This window comes from Bos taurus, chromosome 20 (assembly GCF_002263795.3).
Source record: "Bos taurus isolate L1 Dominette 01449 registration number 42190680 breed Hereford chromosome 20, ARS-UCD2.0, whole genome shotgun sequence".
In the NCBI taxonomy this organism is placed as follows: domain Eukaryota; kingdom Metazoa; phylum Chordata; class Mammalia; order Artiodactyla; family Bovidae; genus Bos; species Bos taurus.
In genome coordinates this window covers 19,407,844-19,427,049 of record NC_037347.1, presented here as the reverse complement: position 1 = coordinate 19,427,049, position 19,206 = coordinate 19,407,844, and the positions used below count along the sequence as shown (strand labels likewise).

The 19,206-nt window shown below is 42.0% G+C and overlaps 1 protein-coding gene across 7 annotated transcripts in view; it reads right to left on the bottom strand.

Annotated features, from left to right (window-relative positions):
• PDE4D (phosphodiesterase 4D) overlaps positions 1–19,206 on the bottom strand; it is a 1,605,399-nt gene that overhangs the window by 890,720 nt on the left and 695,473 nt on the right. The gene's annotated exons all lie outside the window — the stretch shown is intronic.

Below are 19,206 nucleotides of genomic sequence, written 5' to 3'. Positions count from 1 at the left end.
ATTAAAAAGCAGAGACTTTGCCAAAGGTACATCTAGTCAAAGCTATGGTTTTTCCAGTAGTCATGTATGGATTTGAGAGTTCGACAATAGAGAAAGCTGAGTGCCGAAGAATTGATGCTTTTGAACTGTGGTGTTGGAGAAGACTCTTGAGAGTCCCTTGGACTGCAAGGAGATCAAACCAGTCAATCCTAAAGGAACTCTGTCTTGAATATTCATTGGAAGGACTGATGCTGAAGCTGAAACTCCAATACTTTAGCCACCTAATGAGAAGAACTGACTCACTGGAAAAGACCCTGATGCTGGGAAAGATTGAAGGCAGGAGCAGAAGGGGAATAAAGATGATGAGATGGTTGGATGGCATCACCAACTCAATGGACATGAGTCTGAGCAAGCTCTGGTTGTTGGTGATGGACAGGGAAGCCTAGTGTGGTGTGCTGCAGTCCATGGTGTAGCAAAGATTCAGACACGACTGAGTGACTGAACTATATATTGTCACCCTGCTTATTTAACTTATATGCAGAGATCCTGAGAAATGCTGGGCTGGATGAACTACAAGCTGGAATCAAGATTGCTGGGAGAAATATCAATAACCTCAGATATGCAGATGACATCACCCTTACGGCAGAAAGTGAAGAGGAACTAAAGAGCCTCTTGATGAAGGTGAAAGAGGAGAGTGAAAAAACTGGCTTAAAACTCATCATTTGAAAAATGGAGATCATGTCATCTGGTCCCATCACTTCACAGCAAATAGATGTGGAGACTATGGAAACAGTGACAGACTTTAATTTCTTTGGGCTCCAAAATCACTGTGGATTGTGACTGCAGGCATGAAATTAAAAGATACTTGCTCCTTGGAAGAAAAGCAATGACAAATCTAGACAGCATATTAAAAAGCAGAGACATTACTTTGCCTACAAAGATCTGTATAGCCATAGTTACGGTTAATCCAATAGTCATGTATGGATGTGAAAGATGGACAATAAAAAAGGCTGAGTGCTGAAGAACTGATGTCTTCAAACTGTGGTGTTGGGGAGGACTCTTGAGAGTCCCTTGGACTGCAAGGAGATCAAATGAGTCAATGCTAAGGGAAATCAACCTTGAATATCCACTGGAAGGACAGATGCTGAAGCTGAAGCTTCAAAATTTGGGCCACCTGATGTGAAATGCCAACTCACTGGACTAGATCCTGATGCTGGGAAAGACTGAAGGCAGGAGGAAAAGAGGATGATAAAGGATGAGATAGTTGGATGACATCACAGACTCAATGTACATGAGTTTGAGCAAACTCCAGGACATGGTGAAGGACAGGAAAGCCTGGTGTGCTGCAGTTCATGGGGTTGCAAGAGTCAGACACGACTGAGCGACTGAACAACAAAATTGTATTTTGGAGTGTAGCTGATTACCCAAACTGTGATAGTTTCAGGTGGACTGAAAAGGGACTCAGCCTTTTCAGGACTATGGCTTAGGGACACAGCCATACATATATATGTATCCATTCTCCCTCAAATTCCCCTCCTATCCAGGCTGCCACATAACATTGACAAAGTTCCCTGTGCTGTACAGCAGGGCCTTGTTGGTTATCCATTTAAAATATAGCAGAGTGTACATGTCAGTCCCAAATTTCCTAACTATCTGTCTCTGCATTCATCCCCACTGGCAACCATAAATTCATTCTCTAAGTCAGTGAGTCTGTTCTGGTTTCATAAATAAGTCCATTTCTATCATTTCTGAAAGAATTAGACATTTGTAATAATGATTACACAGCACGAGTTATTTGTGTTAGCTGTGCATGTTAAATGTTTCAACACACCTGGTGCTGTGCCTAGGGTTTTACATGCCTTGTCTCATGAATCAAGGCATTGATCAGAATAACAATCAGATCAGATCAGATCAGTCGCTCAGTCATGTCCGACTCTTTGCGACCCCATGAATCGCAGCACGCCAGAATAACAATAGAATAACAAATATTACAATCTTCCCTTTAAGTAGGGGAAACTGAGGCCTTGAGAGGGAACACAGATCAACCTTGGTCCCATCCTGGAGTCAGGGCCTGAATTTGAACTCAGCTTTGAAACTAAAGCTCTTGAATCTATTTTACCTGTTGTCTTCTCAAGATTCTGCATTCTCTGAACTATATGTTGTCTTAAAATGAAAATGCAATCTTAAGAAGCAGAGCAAGAAGAAAGCACAGGTTGCCTAGTGGTTAGTCTCAAGGGAACAGTGATCCTAGGAGAGTTGTCACAGTGCAAAATCTGCAAAGTAAATCAGATGAAAAGAAGGACATCGATTTTGATGCCTTCTGACTCTGCAACTAAGTGCAGAAAAGGATATGAGTCAAACCAGACATTGATGAAAAATAGAAACATGGATAAAACAAAAAGACGCCAATAGCAACAATTTGTAGAGAAAGACTTATGAACCTGGCTTTCAACTTAAGTAAACACTGGGGCAGCTCAAAGTGTTGGTAGCCAACGTATCCCAGAGATTTCCCTGCTAGAGAAGACCGTTTATCTGGCAGGGAAAAGTGTAGGATCCAAAGATTAAACAACATTAAGAAGTTCCAGGAAGAAGCCTGAGGTCAGCTCTGGTCATCTGTGGCTCTCGCTCAAAAAGAAACTCCTGAACTCTCACAGACCTAACAAGATGTTCTGGTGTCTTGGCGAAAATTCCCTCTGCTTGATTCTGCCGGACTTCCAACTGCCTGATATCACTGCCCTGGATTCCACATGGAAACCCAGGCACAGTGTGTGCCTCAGGGAAAGATGCTGGGATCAGGGAGGAAAGAAATTGGAAAATGAGTCATGATTAAAACGCTCTTTTGACAAAAAGCTATTTTATGACATCAGGATGTAAAAATCAAAAGCATCCAAAGATGCCAGCAGCTTCAGACTGCCTAAACCAGCAATGCTCACTCCTTTCAAAGTCATGAATCCCACTGCTTCTATAGAATATGTTTCACTATATGTGTCGAAGATTATATATATATATATTATATATAATTGCACACATATGTAATTAATGGGATTGCTAATAAGCTAACAATAATTCTTAAAATTAGGTATTACAAAAATAGACCTGAAATATTAAAAGCCTAAACAGTGAACAGGAGCACATAGAGTGAGAAAGGGCAGTCAGCTTAGCATCAAACTCCAAGGAGGAGAGGGGAGAATAAAATGGAAATAACAAAGGAGGAAAAAGAGGACCCTCCCCTACCCCATTCCATGTTCCACTCTGAAGTGCTTGAGTTTTGAAAGAGGAAGCGGCAAGCACCATAGAGTTGTAGAGGGAGACAGGTAGGTTGAATGAAGGCAAGTTTCAAATAAGTTTCACTTCCAAATAAGAAAGCTCAGGGAGAACTTTCTGAGAATCCATAGGGGACACAGAGAGGAGTTTACTGATTTTAAAATAAAGAGAAATTTCCTCTGGAATTGTGGAACAGCGGCAGTGTTTTCACTTTAGGCATTGTGTCCAGGAATTTGCGGTTTATGGTTAGTTCAGATTCTACTGTTCTGAAATCTTGGTGATGGTGGTGGTGAAGTGTTTGTGTGTGTGTGTGTGTGTGTGTGTGTCAGGGCGGGGGTGTGATTGGCAGGGCTGCAGAAGAGAAGGTTTGAAGTAATCTTTTGGAAAATGACTTGAAAGGTTTCAAAAATTCCTATGCCCAGGCCTTACATATAGATATTGAATATAACACATGATAAATACAGGCAATATGATTTTCCCTTTTATATGCCAATTGATATGCCAAATTAATAATTATAATAATTACAGTCAAGAGAGACAGAAAACAGAGCTCTAAGGGAGCAGGTCTGAAATAACTTTATATCAAGATCTTAACTGACAGGAAACCAGCCAGTGTTTATAAGTGGTTGGGTGAGGGAATCAATAGTATTTTCACCACAAAGTTTTACATCAAAGTGATCTGGATACTGTCCTATAGAATTAAATGCTCATAATAACAAGCTGCATTTCTCTGAAATAAGCAAATACATATTCAACCTCCTTATCTGTATAAACAAATACACTTTTCTCCATATAAACAAATCCACCCACCACAGAAAGAATCAAGAGTACAGCAAACCTACACCATAAATACAAAAAAAAAAGACAACCTTCCTGAATGCCTATTGTCCTTACTTGCTTTCTTGTTTTCAGTAGCTAATGCAATGTTCCTTCACCTCCACTTTCCATCTTATCCATCAAAAGTGAAAGGTTCTATGGGATGGCAACGTATTCTGAAATAGGAGGGAAGGGAGCAGGGCACAACCTTTAAAAGAATGACATGGTCTGAGAACACAGCACACACTGACTGGAACCAGATAGGTCCCAGACGACAGAAGATTTGACTTCCAATAGAGCTTAAGCCTCATTATACACACATTGTAATACATTCACATCTAAATGATACACCCACCAGTGCCATAAAGAGTTCTGAGGCCAACCATACAAGGTTAAAAAGTTGGTGGTGGCCCAATTCCTGGAAATCCCTGGCCTTTTCCTAAAATAATTGGAAAAATCCACCTACTCTTTCACCTATGAAATTACTCAGCACATAAAAACTAACCACGTCATATTTTGAGGCTCTCTTGCCTTCAGAGATGGCCCACACTCTGTGGAGTATGTTTCTCTCTAAATAAATCCACTTCTTTCCTATCACTTTGTCTGGATTCTTTTAAAAATGAAGCAAGAAACTTAAGGTCACTAGGATCAATGCTTGTTACATATTATTAAAAGATATTATCTGCTGGTGCGTATTGACATTTTTACATACATATATTGATGATACTAACTGCACCAGCATAACCACGTTAGTGAAAGTTGAAAAATGAGACCATTATACAGGGAACGATTCGAAATGGAATGATTATGTTTTAATTAGACACCCAATCGTGCAAAATTGTAAGTGGAACTCAGAGGCTATGTGGACTTGGGGGAAGATCAGCGTGTCAACCTGTGAAACAGGATCCTTTGTCAGCTCCACATTCGAAGGCCCCATATTCATTTGTCATGCTTCGTGCTCTTTGATCACATCCTTTAGGTAAAGAAAGTGTTGACTGAGCACTGTCCTTCAGGAAGCCTTGTGAAAATCAAATATATTTGTGAACTGTAGACACAGTTTCATAGGTTAATAGTTACTAATAGCTTGTAATCAATGAACACTCTATTGGGTAAACAGTTCACTTGGAAATTTCAGCAGAAGTGCTGGGGTTCTCCTCTCTGATACCCTAAGGGAGGTAGAGCTTGGAGGGGAGGCAGATTTTTTGAGCCTTTTACCATCTACCACTTCAAAACCATCTTCTGATTGTCCCTTTCTACCTCCTCATTAAAACTCACTTTCAGAAAAGGATCTAAAAATACTAATTTACAACCAGATGGTCCTTGCATTTTAAATGGCACAACGAGCCTTATTTCAGTAAATGAATCAAAGAAAGAAAGAAAGAAGTGGCAGTGGTTTGGGGGATGGAGTGGGGTCTTTGGAGCCATATTGGTTTAGTTGAGTCCTTGCTTTGCTGTTTCCTGGATACATGTTCTTAAGAAACATCTTTAATTTCCTCAACTATAAAATGAGGCTAATCATTTCAGGGACAATATAAATTTAGTTGGGAACTTTGTGCATATTAGAAAAGGCTTCCCTCTGGGTAGATGCATCCCCTTAAATACTTGGATTAGCAAGAGGAGTGCACTGGATTTGCACCCCACTCTCCCCTTCAGTCATACACATTTACTCAGTGGACAAACAACCCTATGGTGCATGAGAATGATACCTAGCTGGCCTTACAATGATTAAAGGAAAAATGTATGTGAGCACTAGATATCACAGGGCCTATGGCTCAGTCCTTACTGACTGAGTAGCTTTTTTAAAGCTACTTTTGGCAACTTCTTTCCAACTTGTATGTTGTCATTGCACATACAAGGTGCATTTATGCATGCATACTCAGGGAATAAGTTGGATTAATAAATAAACAATAAAATTGTAGTAATATTTAACTAGTAAACAATAATAATTTTTTGAACCATTGAGACTCTATGGGGCATGTTATTTACAACTTCAATCATCAGAAAAATTCTGCATACTCTTGATGTGTGGAAACCAGCAAACGCAGACACAGTCTTGCCTAGCATGCCTAAGAGTAAATGGGGAAGAAGACTCCATGAGGAGCACATGGTGCAGGAGCCTGGCTAGCGCTATGTTTATGAAGAGAAGGAACACAATAACTGAAGGTGATGAATTTAGGAGGCCCAATCCCTGTCACAGGAATCCTCTGTCTGTTCTCACAAAGTACTACATCTGGCCAGAGTGAGTTGTTGGATTAGTCCTTCCGTTAAGAATGCGGTTTGTTCAGTCTGAGGCCACAGTGTGACAAAACATTTTTGTTCCTGGAGAAAAGTAGAACATCTGTAGTCCTGCCTGTGGGCAGAATGCTTTGGGCCAAGGGCTCTTCCAGGTGGAGACCAGTATTTGCCTTCTTCTTGACTCCTTTTCCCTGGGTGTGCTGCAGACTTAGCAGGGAATAGTGTTGATGTCACAGGAGAGAATTTTGAATAGCAAACCCACTGGCATTCTTTGACTATGAACTCTTTTGCTTGGATTAGTGTTGCTTCCTGGAAGAATATGAATACCCTTCTTTTACAGTATATTACAAAGGAGAAAAAAATTTTAGCTAGTAGCTAAGGATATAAACACGAACGAACACACACACACACACACACACACACACACACACTCTCAGGTACCTCCTGCCCCCTCCCACCCAAAGATAATTAATTCATTGGAATGTAGGCTTCAAGGGTTTCCAGGTAAAATTCACCAATTTTAGGAAACTCAAGATTGCTGCAACTCAAGTTGTAGTTTCAGCAAGTTCAAACCAGCTGAAAACAACTCTCAGATTAATTTCAAGTCACATCCCTTCCTATAATTTTATTCCTATAAAATAAAAAAAAATTTGCACACTCCCAAACTGAGACAAAATAATATGGAAAAATCCTCTCAGGATGTCACAGGATGATAATCAAGACTTGTATGTTATTTTTCTTCCAGCAAGTTTCTCAATACCACTATTAATATATTTTTTTAAAAAACTGCAACACCCTATGGCATATAATAAATCAGATGTAAAAATAAAACGTTTTTAATGACAAGAAAAATATTAGGTCAAGACATAATGGCACTCATGTAATAGCATTTAAATTCAGATTCCATTTACATGTGGTAAAGGGGAAATTACTGTCTCAGTTGGCTCTTTCAGTTTTCTGTCGACCAAATGACCAGCTGAATGCCAGAGTCTGGGGGAAAAAACCTCGGTAAAACTAACCTTGCAGAGAGGAATGACGTCACCATACCTTCTCCTCAGTTCAACTCATAAAAATAAAATTATATGTCAAATAAGAAGGATTTGGGGAGAGGAAAGTTCCTCTAAAATACATTTGCACTATTGTTTCCTCTAGTCATTTGTTAAGATAATTGGCTTTTCTGAATTCAAATGCTGGAATCACAATGAATGACCCTCTGTTGAAAGCTTTAGCAAATACATGAGTAACATTTCAACTGCAATCTCTGTTCCGCTTTCCCAAGCAGGATAATGCCTCTGTTTTTTCCAGTCATGGATCTGAAATGGGCCTTGATTCATTAATCAGAGCCATTCTGAATCTTGAGCATGTCACCTGGGTAGGACTTTACCGATTTTTACTTTATGTCCATCTCAGTTCCAACTGGCAATAGGATCAGAGGACATTGTGTAGATAGAGAGAAGCAGTGTGCCTGGCCTGTAGCTCTCCTTCTGGGCTGGCCAGTTCTCCACAAAGGTCTATTAGCTCAGAAGGCAATGGCTAACCTGTTTACCACAAAATGTTCCATCTGGTGCTGCACTGAAGCATTCTTTTATTTTTTTTAAACAACCAAAGAGGTTCATTTTTAACTAAAATTTCAGAAACTACAAACTGACATTCTGCATAGGGTTTGATAATACTGTTAGGTCTCTGTATAACTTTTGATAATACTCAAGACTTGTAGAAATGAGTTATTTAGCTATTCCATAACCAATATTATAAGTCATCTGGTTAGGAATTTTCACGTGTCCCACAGTGACTTGTAATCCTGCAAATTAAAAGAGATGCTTTTTCATTGCAAAGGAGACAAACAATATGTTCCTTAACACAAAATGCTACTCAATCCACTTGCCTTCAAATGTACACAGTTCATCAGGCACTTTAAGGCAGCAGACACAGGGGGAGCCTAAACGTTACTAAAATAAATCCTTCACCCTGCTCTGTTCTGGGCTGTCCTTCCACATTACCCTCTGCTGAGGGGCTGTATCCCCCACACAGTCACAGTCCTGGCAGCAAGAATACTCTGCAGTAAAGCCAAGCCATGGGGATGGAGCTGGTGACCACCTTTCTCAGGCCAGAGGTGTAGAATCAGGATGCTTATTGCTTATATAAAGGTCAACAGTGATTGTCTGCTGGGGTCTGTTTATGAGTTGTGTGGTTAGGAGCACCTGTTCACAGTAGACAATCCTGGGTTTGAAATCTATTCCGCTATTAACTATCGGTTATTCTAGAAAGATATCTAGAAAAAGAAAGCATAAAAGAAAACAATCTCCATCACCTTAGTTCAGTTCAGCTCAGTTGCTCAGTGGTGTCTGACTCTTTGAGACCCCATGGACTGCAGCATGCCAGGCTTCCCTGTTTATCACCAATTTCCAGAGCTTGCTCAGACTCCTGTCCATAAAGTTGGTGATACCATCCAACCATCTCATCCTCTGTCATCCTCTTCTCCCCCTGCCTTCACTCTTTCCCAGCATCAGGGTCTTTTCCAATGAGTCAGTTCTTCACATCAGGTGGTCAAAGTACTGGAGCTTCAGCATCAGTCCTTCCAATGAATATTCAGCACTCATTTCCTTTAGGATTGACTGATGTCCTTTAGGATTGACTGATTTGATCTCCTTGCAGTCCAAGGGACTCTCGAGAGTCTTCTCCAGAAGGGTCTCAGCAGGCAATGGCTAATGGCTATTTAACCACAGTTCAAAAGCATCAGTTCTTTGGCATTCAGCTTTCTTTATGGTCCAACTCTCACATCCGTACATGGCAACTGGAAAAATCATAGCTTTGACTATACGGACCTTTGTCGGCAAAGTAACGTCTCCACTATTTAATATGCTGTCTAGGTTGGTCATAGCTTTTCAACTAAGGAGCAAGCATCTTTTAATTTCATGGCTGCAGTCACCATCTGCAGTGATTTAGGGCTACTGCTGCTGCTAAGTCACTTCAGTCGTGTCCGACTCTGTGTGACCCCATAGATGGCAGCCCACCAGGCTCCTCCATCCATGGGATTTTCCAGGCAGGAGTACTGGAGTGGGGTGCCATTGCCTTCTCTGTTAGGGCTACTACTAAGTTGAAATCTACTTGTGTCCTTCAAGTTAAAGCCCAACTCCCTGGGTCTCAACCCACCTTTGCCACTTTCTGTTGTGTGATCATGATCAGGACACATAACATCTCTGCCTTGGATTCCTCATCTATATAATAAGAAGAAATAAAATTAAAAGGAAGAGGAAAATGATAAGACCTCTTGGTATTGTTGTGAAGATTGCAATTATATATATATATAGCTTAGAACTGTGCTTTTCACACAGTCAGGTATAAAAGTTAGTCATCAACATCATCACCATCATCGTCACCATCACCACCACCACCACCATTAGCAGCACTGTTGTAACACGAAGAATGTTAATAATGATTTATGTGACTGTGTTCTAAAGGATAGCCCTCATTTCTGAAGTTGTTTTCCCAGCTTATGAGCATCTCCTCAATTTTCTGCAATGAACATGTATTTCTTTGAAGTGAGCAAAAATAGAACTTATAATTAGAAAATAATGGTGTGGAGACATAAATACAAAGAGGTATAGGAGATAATCTCTTCTACCAAGGATGTGAGGGCTTCCCAGGTGACTTGGAGGTAAAGAATTTTCCTCCAATGCAGGAGACACGGGTTCAATCCCTGAGACGGGGAGAAGGAAACGGCCACCCTCTCCAGTATTCTTGCCTGTAGAATCCCATGGACAGAGGAGTCTGGTGGGTTACAGTCCATGGGGTCACAAAGAGTCAGACACAGCTGAGCGACTGAGCAAGGCACCAAGGATGTGAAAGTGTAGGTGGGAAATCAGAGCATATTATAAACAGATTAAAAGGCAGAGTGTATACAGGAGAATTTGTTTGAAGCCTCAGTTCTGACTCTTACCTTGTCCTGCATCCAGGGAGAGGAAGGGAAAGACAGACAGACAAAGAGGCAGAAAGAGACAGACAGACAACTGAGACAGCGTTGAATAACCAGATTGTGCTAAGTATTTTCGGTTGACACAGAGATAAGGAGTGACACTGGACAGACCCCCAATAAAATTTCCACTGTACACCCTAATGCCTCCTTAGTTCCTCTCTCACTCTTAGGCACCTTGACTTTCTCATTTATCTTCCCCCTAAATACACCCTTAAGAACCATCCATCATCTATGATCTCTCTGTCACCCTTCTACTAAGGAGGGCATTCCAAGAAGCAAAGAGAAGTGTCCTCTTTGACAGGTTCACACCTCTTATGAGTCTGAACAGATGTTACAAATAAAGACTCTTTCAACTTGATTTCTAGTTTTGTGATATTTGGCAATTCAATGAATCTTTCCCACTGTAGCTTCTTTCTTTCTTTTTCAGAAAATGGAGATGCAATTTACACATAGTGAAATACACAGGTCTTACATGTATAGTTTGATCAAGTTTGACAAATACACATATTAGCAGGAGGTAGAACATTTCCATCACTCTAGAATTCCCCTTGGGTAGGGCTTACTTGGAGAAGGAAATGGCAACCCACTCCAGTGTTCTTGCCTGGAGAATCCCAGGGACGGGGGAGCCTGGTGGGCTGCCGTCTCTGGGGTCACACAGAGTCGGACACGACTGAAGTGACGCAGCAGGGCTTACTTTCTTAATATGTACCATGTGCATGGAACAATAACCCTCAGTAATTAGAAGGGTTGCAGTGAGAACCAAGTGAAATGCTCTTCACCAAAGAACCTTGATGGCCACTTTAAGATATATTAGTGTGTAAGTGCTGAATTGGCACTCAGGAGTTTCTGTCATCACAAAAGGAGAGATGGTTAGGAATAGAGGCGGAGGGGGTGGCAGGCTACTATACATATTTTAGATAAAAAGCAGCAAGGATGAAAAGTAGAGGCAGGAATGCACACATATTTCTTGCACAAGACATACAAAATGAGGCTGGAGCAGAGCCCAGAAGCAGTGGCAGATTTCCTGGACCGTGGAGGGAGGCACTAACTGTGTTCCAGGAGAACCCAGCAGAAGCTTCGTTCTCTCCCTGTGGTGGAGATCACTGAAGAATGGTAATACCTCCTCGGCCTGCCCTTGGAAGGAGGTCAGAGTGGACAGGGATGTGCAGAGAAGGTGCTCCTGGACCCCACACTCCAGGATTGCAGTTCTCTCCTCCAAAGGGACCCCTGCTCACTCCTCCCACCCTTCTCCCACATCCAGCGGCCATCTCAATATTTTGCACACCTATCTGTCACAGAACAGAAAGTAGCAGCTACTGGAAACCCAGCAGGATGTCAGAATCCAGAACACCAGAGCTTCAATCCCGACTTAAATTGCACACTCTCCTAACTTGGGAGAGTCCCCCTGACACTGTCTCCATGTTCCCACAGCTGTTAGTGGCACTCATCACTAGATACATACTTGAATCCCAGTTCTGCCCATCCTTTGCAGCATCTCCTGTGTAGAGGGCACCACCCCAGTGAGATGTGGGGAATAGCAGATCCCTGCCCTCCACGCTTTCCAGGTGAAGTCAGGAGTCTCCAGAGGAACCCCGACCCCAACTTCAGGATGGCAGTTGAGACTCTGTGGCCTCACACGTGCTCTCAGGGAGGGTGGGGAGTGGCACAGAGCTCCCCGCCCTGCTCAGTCCGTCTTTGCCTCTCTTCCCCTCTGTTGCGTACCCTCCCAGCACCTCATTTACTTCTCACAATCTCCTGTGTTTTAAAATAGATGCTAAGTCATCATTCCCATCTTACAGATGGGGACACTGAGGCACTGAGACGTTAAGTAGTTTGCTGAAGGTCATACACCACCAGCGGTAGCCCCAAGACTAATACCACATAGTCAAGACCCAGAACCTGTGAGCACCATTGCCTTTCAAACAGAAAGTAGCTTCTTGACACCAAAAACTTGAGCCTCCCGCCTTGTTTCTCCATTCCCTCCCCCTCTCTGTATACCCTATGTCCACAGATGATTGATTCTCATGTCTGCCCCTTATTCAGCCATCTGACTCCACCAAGCCAAGGCCATCATGTCCTCACAGGTGCCCTGGAAGAAAAGCTCCTGACAGGTCTCCCTGCTTCTAGGAATCATGTCTGCAACAGGCCTTCTGGGGAAAGACTCAAATTTTTGCTTCCGTGTGTTATGTTCAACTCTCATCCCCATACCTGACTCCAAAATCTTTACCTGGAATTCAAGGCTTCCCTCACCTAGGCTGCTTGGTACTCTGTGATGACCTAGATGGGTGGGATGGGAGGGAGGTCCACGAAGGAGGGGATATATGTATACACGAACCTGAGTTATTTCACGGTACAGCAGAAACTAACACAACATTGTAAAGAAATTATACTCCAATTAAAAAAAAAAAAGCTGAATTACTTTCCTTCTATCTCAGTGTGGGAATTGTCTAGCCAGTCAGTCGTGGTTTTTCATTTACTCAACAATACTTGAGCAACTACTATATACCAGGCACTAAGCCTGGCGGTGTCTATCTAATTCTACTTTCTACTTCAAGGTCTATCCACGTCCAACTCTCAGCCATCTCTGAAACTACTGTAGCACTTGGGGTCTATGCCACCTTTCAGTCTGTTAATGTTGCATGTCTTGACATTTTACTTTTCCAACTGGACTCTAAGCTCCTTGCATGAAAGAGATATATCCCACATGTCTAAGCCATCAATCTAGAGTCTGAAATGTGTGCTCCACTTGGGCTGAGATGTGAAACTCAATGCTATTTTTTTTGTTGTTTGTTTCATGATGAATTCAAAGTGCTGAGAAGATGCCTGTTTCATGCTAGGGCATCAGAAAACATTTGCTAAATGATGAATGAGTCTCCTTCTACAGTTGGTAGGATCCCTAGTATATACTATGTGCTTTAAACCAATACCTAAATCAGTCAATTCAGTTCAGTTGCTCAGTTGTGTCCGACTCTTTGCGACCCCATGAACCACAGCATGCCAGGCCTCCTTGTCCATCACCAACTGCCGGAGTCTACTCAAACCCGTCCATTGAGTTAGTGATGCCATCCAATCTGAATAATTGAGTGTTTAACATCAATTATGAGATTTTTCTAGACCATCTGAAAAAAACCGAACCATCTTTGAAAAGTTAAAAATATATATATTTTTTGCATTAAACGACATACCAGAAGATCCTAAAAGCTCTATGTAGTTGTTCCAAGAACAGATAGAACCCCATAGCTCCTTGTGTTAACTCCTTTCAATTGTGTCTGACTCTTTGTGATGCTATGGACTGTAGCCCACCAGGCTCCTCTTCCATGGGATTCCCCAGGCAAGAATACTGGAGTGAGTTGCCATTTACGCCTTCAGGGAATCTTCCCAACCCAGGGTCGAACCTACGTCTCTTACATTTTCTGCATTGCCAGGTGGGTACTTTACCACTAGCACCACAGGCAAGCCCCATAGCTCCTTGCAAATGAATATTCCCCAATCTTCTGAAGAATAAAAATAATAAAATGTGCTCACTACTTGTACTATATATTATCCATGGCTTATCAGTATGCATTGCTCATTGAGATGTTCTGCTTGCGGGGATTCATTCTCTCACTTCAGTGTTACTATCGCTGCTCAGTAATACTGACAAATTGTTAACATCCATAGATAGTTGCATATCATTTACATACTTTAATTAGAGTGTTAGAATCATCGTATTTTGGTTGGAAGGAATCTTACTCAATATCTAGATGTCTACACGCTTTCATTTTTTTTAAGTATTGAAAGTTGTATTTTTAAAACTAGGATCTTACAAAGGGTTTAGTGTATAATGAGATAAAAGTGAGTTGTTCTTGTTGAAAACTGGGGGTGGGTGGGTGGGGAGAGTGGCAGAGAGTCCAGAGCCCCATCTGCTCACCCTGCCCTTTACCACTCCCCACTCCTCACTGCTGAGTCCATAAATTATGACACATACAGTGTGAATTACACCTGACCAGGTCTAGCCCCTTACTTAACACAGAAGAGAGAAGACTCAAAGAGGGCAGGAAATATCATTCAGCTGGTCAGGAGTGGAGCCATGAGGGGTTCCTGCCCTCCAGCACAGGGGTCTTTCCACCACTCTGTACACACTGAACCAAGGTCTTTACTGGAAATGCCATTCTCACCTAACTCCTTCCAGGCATTTTCCTACCTTCATGCTAGGCATCTACTTCCCTCTGACAAGGCTGGTATTGGTTTCTCTTTCTTGTTGCACTTATTTTCAATTAAAATATTTAAAAAATTTATTGTAGTTGATTTACAATATTGTGTGAATTTGTACTGTACGGCAACGTGATTCAATTATCTATCCACGTATCTACTTATATTCTTTTCCATAATGGTTTATCACAGGATACTGAATATAGTTCCCTGTGCTATACCGTAAGATTTTGCTCTTTGCCTTTGGCTTTTGAACCCAGACTTTAGGAAAGGCCAGATTACCAGCCTGTTTAACAATTCCTTTCCATGCTCCCTAAATTGCTTTCAGCCACCTCCCAATATTTCTGTCCTGAAAATAGTTAGGTTAGCACTTAGCAAAGGTGTGCTGGTGAACTGTTTAGTTTCCACAGAGCACCTTTCACCTCTGAGCCCACTGTCCACAGGGAGATTTTCATGGCTGAGAGACGAAGGCAAACATTCACATATGTCAGTCCATTTATAAAGCAGCATCACCGAAAGCCCCATGACTTTAAAATGGTACCTTTGCAAACAGATATCTCTTCTTTTATTATTATTATTATTGTACATTTACACAGACACACATCATTAGTTCTTTATTGACATCCTGTTTTATTTTTATCTGGGTTTAATGCTAGCTGTGAGTGTCATCATAAAACTGGCTTCCAGAATACCTACTGATAGGGAAGAGGAAAAGGATGAAACGAAACTCGGTGCCATATGGGAGAGGAGAGTCCTTAGCATCCCTGCTGTCTGAGTTAGTGAATGGCAGATGCAGCGTGCAGGGCAGACGTAGGGCCAGAGGAGGGAAGGGGCTCATAGGCTGCCTTGGAGAGCGTCTCTGCTCACAGCTCTGAGGGAGGGTGGAGCATGTCATCACCAGAGTGGTCAGCTCTGAGGCCTGAGGTCCACAGTCCAGAGAGAAACCCAAGGCTGCTGGGTCAAAGGCAAACAGGATCCCCAGAAGGTGGAAACCCAACATTTAATCGGCTCACACCAACTTAAGTACCAACAACTCTATTCCTCCTCCAATTCCTGCCTGGCTGGAGTTATCGTTTTGTTTTTTTTTTCCCAATCTTTTCTGTTTTTGCGGGGCTGGGGCTTAGACTTCATTCTGTTCTTATCATTCAATTTTGCTTTGGGGAGAACACTCTCACGAAATGAATTTTTGGGACTAGATTACCTCATTTCAATGACAGACTGAATTTCAAATATGTAATTTAGGCTTCCCCAAGCTGGGTGGCTTTTGACTCTATATTATTTTTCATATGGTGGAAGTGAGATATGAATCATTTTAATAACTCCTCACATCACATCCACCTACTCCTTCTCTTGGACAAGTGATATTCAGACATGTGAGCCATGCACATCAAAGCGAGCACAGGAAGTCACAGCCGGGACCAGAGGGCTTCCAGAAAAGTCATGGAATCCTGGCCCACATTAGTAGAAATGCAATGCCTGCTATAGGGAGAGGTCGTACATTTGACTGCTCCCACCAGACTGTATGCACTGCTGTGTATTCAGTTCTGTCCAGACACATTTTAAGATGATACTGAAATACAATCAAATATGGCCTAAATTCATGCCCTGGCCTTCAGCATCTTATATGATGGGATCCCTATATACTTTCTATCAGGCTCACCACCCTCCCCCGCAAACTCTCCTCCTCTGCGTATTTTTTTGTTTCTACATCAGGCCTAGCTTATTCTACCCCAGACTATTCTCTTATAGTTTCCCCTGTTCAAAAGCTCTTTCTTTTCCTTGCAGATTATTTTTCCTCAATCAGGTCCTGGAGATGCCTTCCCTAATGACCAAATATAAAGCACATGCATACACACATTACCATTCAGATAGTGATTGGTGCCAAGGTAACAATGACACAAGGATGAATGGGGAAGGAACAAGCTGTGTGTGTGTGTGTGTGTGTGTTTGATCTTCCACCTCCCTCCACTCCTCCTACGTAAGCTCCATGAAAAAGCTTTGCATTGTGGTCTGCTCTATCACCAATTTTCAGAACAGTGCTGGCACATGGCTGAAACTCATTAAGTATTTGTTCAGTGAATCATAAGTAAATGAAGACAGTATGTCTTGTGTCAGCTGACCAGGGTGGTGAGAGTACAGAAGGGGATTATCTGTAAAACTATTGGAGCAAGTGGAATTTTAGCCTGGGAGAGAGCAGATTCAGAGAAGCCATGGTAACGGTCATAAACAGTCTGAGGGACTCCACATGGCAAAGGGACTGGTGAGGTCACAGGCAGGAAATCCGATGTATATCTTTCAGCCTTTGTCAGGGAAAATTTTTATAGGAAGGCTCTTAGAAAAACAGGGGCTTCTTCCTTAGATCAGGCTTTCTCTAAACGTGAAGCATCAGGGAAAGACTTGGACTTACTGCAGATGGTGATTGGAGCCATGAAATTAAAAGACGCTTACTCCTTGGGAGGAAAGTTATGACCAACCTAGACAGCATATTCAAAAGCAGAGACATTACTTTGTCAACAAGGGTCTGTCTAGTCAAGGCTATGGTTTTTCCAGTGGTCGTATATGGATGTGAGAGTTGGACTGTTAAGAAAGCTGAGCGCCAAAGAATTGATGCTTTTGAACCGTGGTGTTGGAGAAGACTCCTGAGAGTGCCTTGGACTGTAAGGAGATCCAACCAGTCCATCCTAAAGGAGATCAGTCCTGGGTGTTCATTGGAAGGACTGATGCTGAAGCGGAAACTCCAGTATTTTGGCCATCTCATGCGAAGGGTTGACTCATTGGAAAAGACCCTGATGCTGGGAGGGATTGGGGGCAGGAGGAGAAGGGGACGACAGAGGATGAGATGGATGGATGGCATTACCGACTCGATGGACATGAGTTTGGGTAAACTCTGGGGGTTGGTGATGGACAGGGAGGCCTGGCGTGCTGCGATTCATGGGGTCGCAAAGAGCCAGACACGACTGAGCGACTGAACTGAACTGAACTGAACTTTTGGATGTAGAAGGCAATTCTACCATGGACAAGACAATATACAGGAATTGTAGAATGAGAGGAAGTTGATTCTAGAAGAAAGATCATTTGTTTTAATTCTTCACTCAGAAAAGAGGAATCAAAGGGTAAAAGAAGTACCAGAGTTTGTCCCAGGGTATAGTGGATACAGTTGGCTGCCTAATCCCACATCTATTTCCAGACTATTGTCTCTTACTCATTTCCAATACTGAGGCTGGAAAGACTAAACACTAATTTTTTTAGCTTCTCTTATAATTGAGCTGACATATTGACATAGTTCTAGCCAATGAAAAATAAATGAAAGAATAGTGGCTAGTTCCAGAATAAATTTGCTTTCCTGATAAAGCAGACAGAAGGGGTTGTTGCTGCCTTTCCCTTTCTTGAATTGAAAGTAAATGTGATGTCTAGAGCTGCAGACGTTTTATGAGTATTAGAGAAAAACCAAGAGAAGTACAGAGATTCTGGCTCTCCCATTGTACTGGCCCAAGGCCAGCAGACTTTTGTTTTCAAGTCCTTTGAGACTTTTTCATTTGTATAAATGACCTTTAGTTGGGTTTTCTTGCAAGTGAAAACAGGTTTAATTGACATGGAGGTATTATAGAAGATGTTAGAGTTAAGATTAACTTTATTTTAATGTTTAATTTTATATAATTATATATTTGTGTATTATGTATAGTATATTAATTTTATATTTCCTTATGTTCAGGCAGGTGGCTTTTTCACTGTACAGACTCACTCAATTATCAACTATTGTGAAATGCCTGTTGTGTTCCAGACACAGTGCTAGGACCTGGTGAGTATGTTGGGGTCCCTGGCCATACAAAAATCTACTCTGCTAGAAAACAAAGACTACACTAATGGATACATGATTATGATTCAATGCGATAAAATCTATGATGGGGGATGCACAGGATGTCAGGACCATGGAGAAGTCCTAGTTCCAAGATGCTAAAGGGACAAAGAGTGCATCCTCAAGGAGAAGATGTCTGCTGACAGCTGAGACCTAAATGGAGAGCAGAGGTTGAGCAGATGGGGCAGGGGTGGGAGGGAAAGGGTCTCTGGGCAGAAGGAGACTGCAGTGCAGAGGGGGAGGCCCACTCAAATGCTGCAGGTAGTTTGCCAAGACGGAAACCCAGTGTGGGCATGGTGAAAAGATGGCTGCAGAAAGATGGGTGGGAGGCACCAAAAGGTGAATCTGGAGGGATGAGCAGGAGCCAAATAAGAAAAGGATCTTATTTGCCAAGGGGATGTGTGGAGAAGGGATCCAGGAACAGGTCCTAGAAAGCTACTGAATTTTCAAAAGTAGGATGTGACCAAGCAGATTTCCATTTAAGAAAAATTATCCTGGTGGAATGGTGGGGCATAAGCTGGTGGGGAGAGGTGTAAGGGCAGTTCAAGATTGGGAGTTAGGGAGGTGAAATAGGAGGCAAAAATGATTGGGTCAGAATTTAAGAGAGTATCTTTGATTACCGAAGGACTTGAAGACTTAGGTCCACACACACATAGATGTTTACAGTAGCTTTATTCATAACTGCCCAAACTTGGAAGCAACCAAGATATCTTTCAGGAAGTGAATGGATATGTAAACTGTAACACGTCTAACCAATGGATTATTATCCAGTGCTGAAAAGAATTGAGCTATCAAATCATGAAAGGACATGAAGGAGCCTTACATGCACATTACTAAGTGAAAGAAACCAATCTGAAAAGACTACATACTGTATTATTCCAAATATATA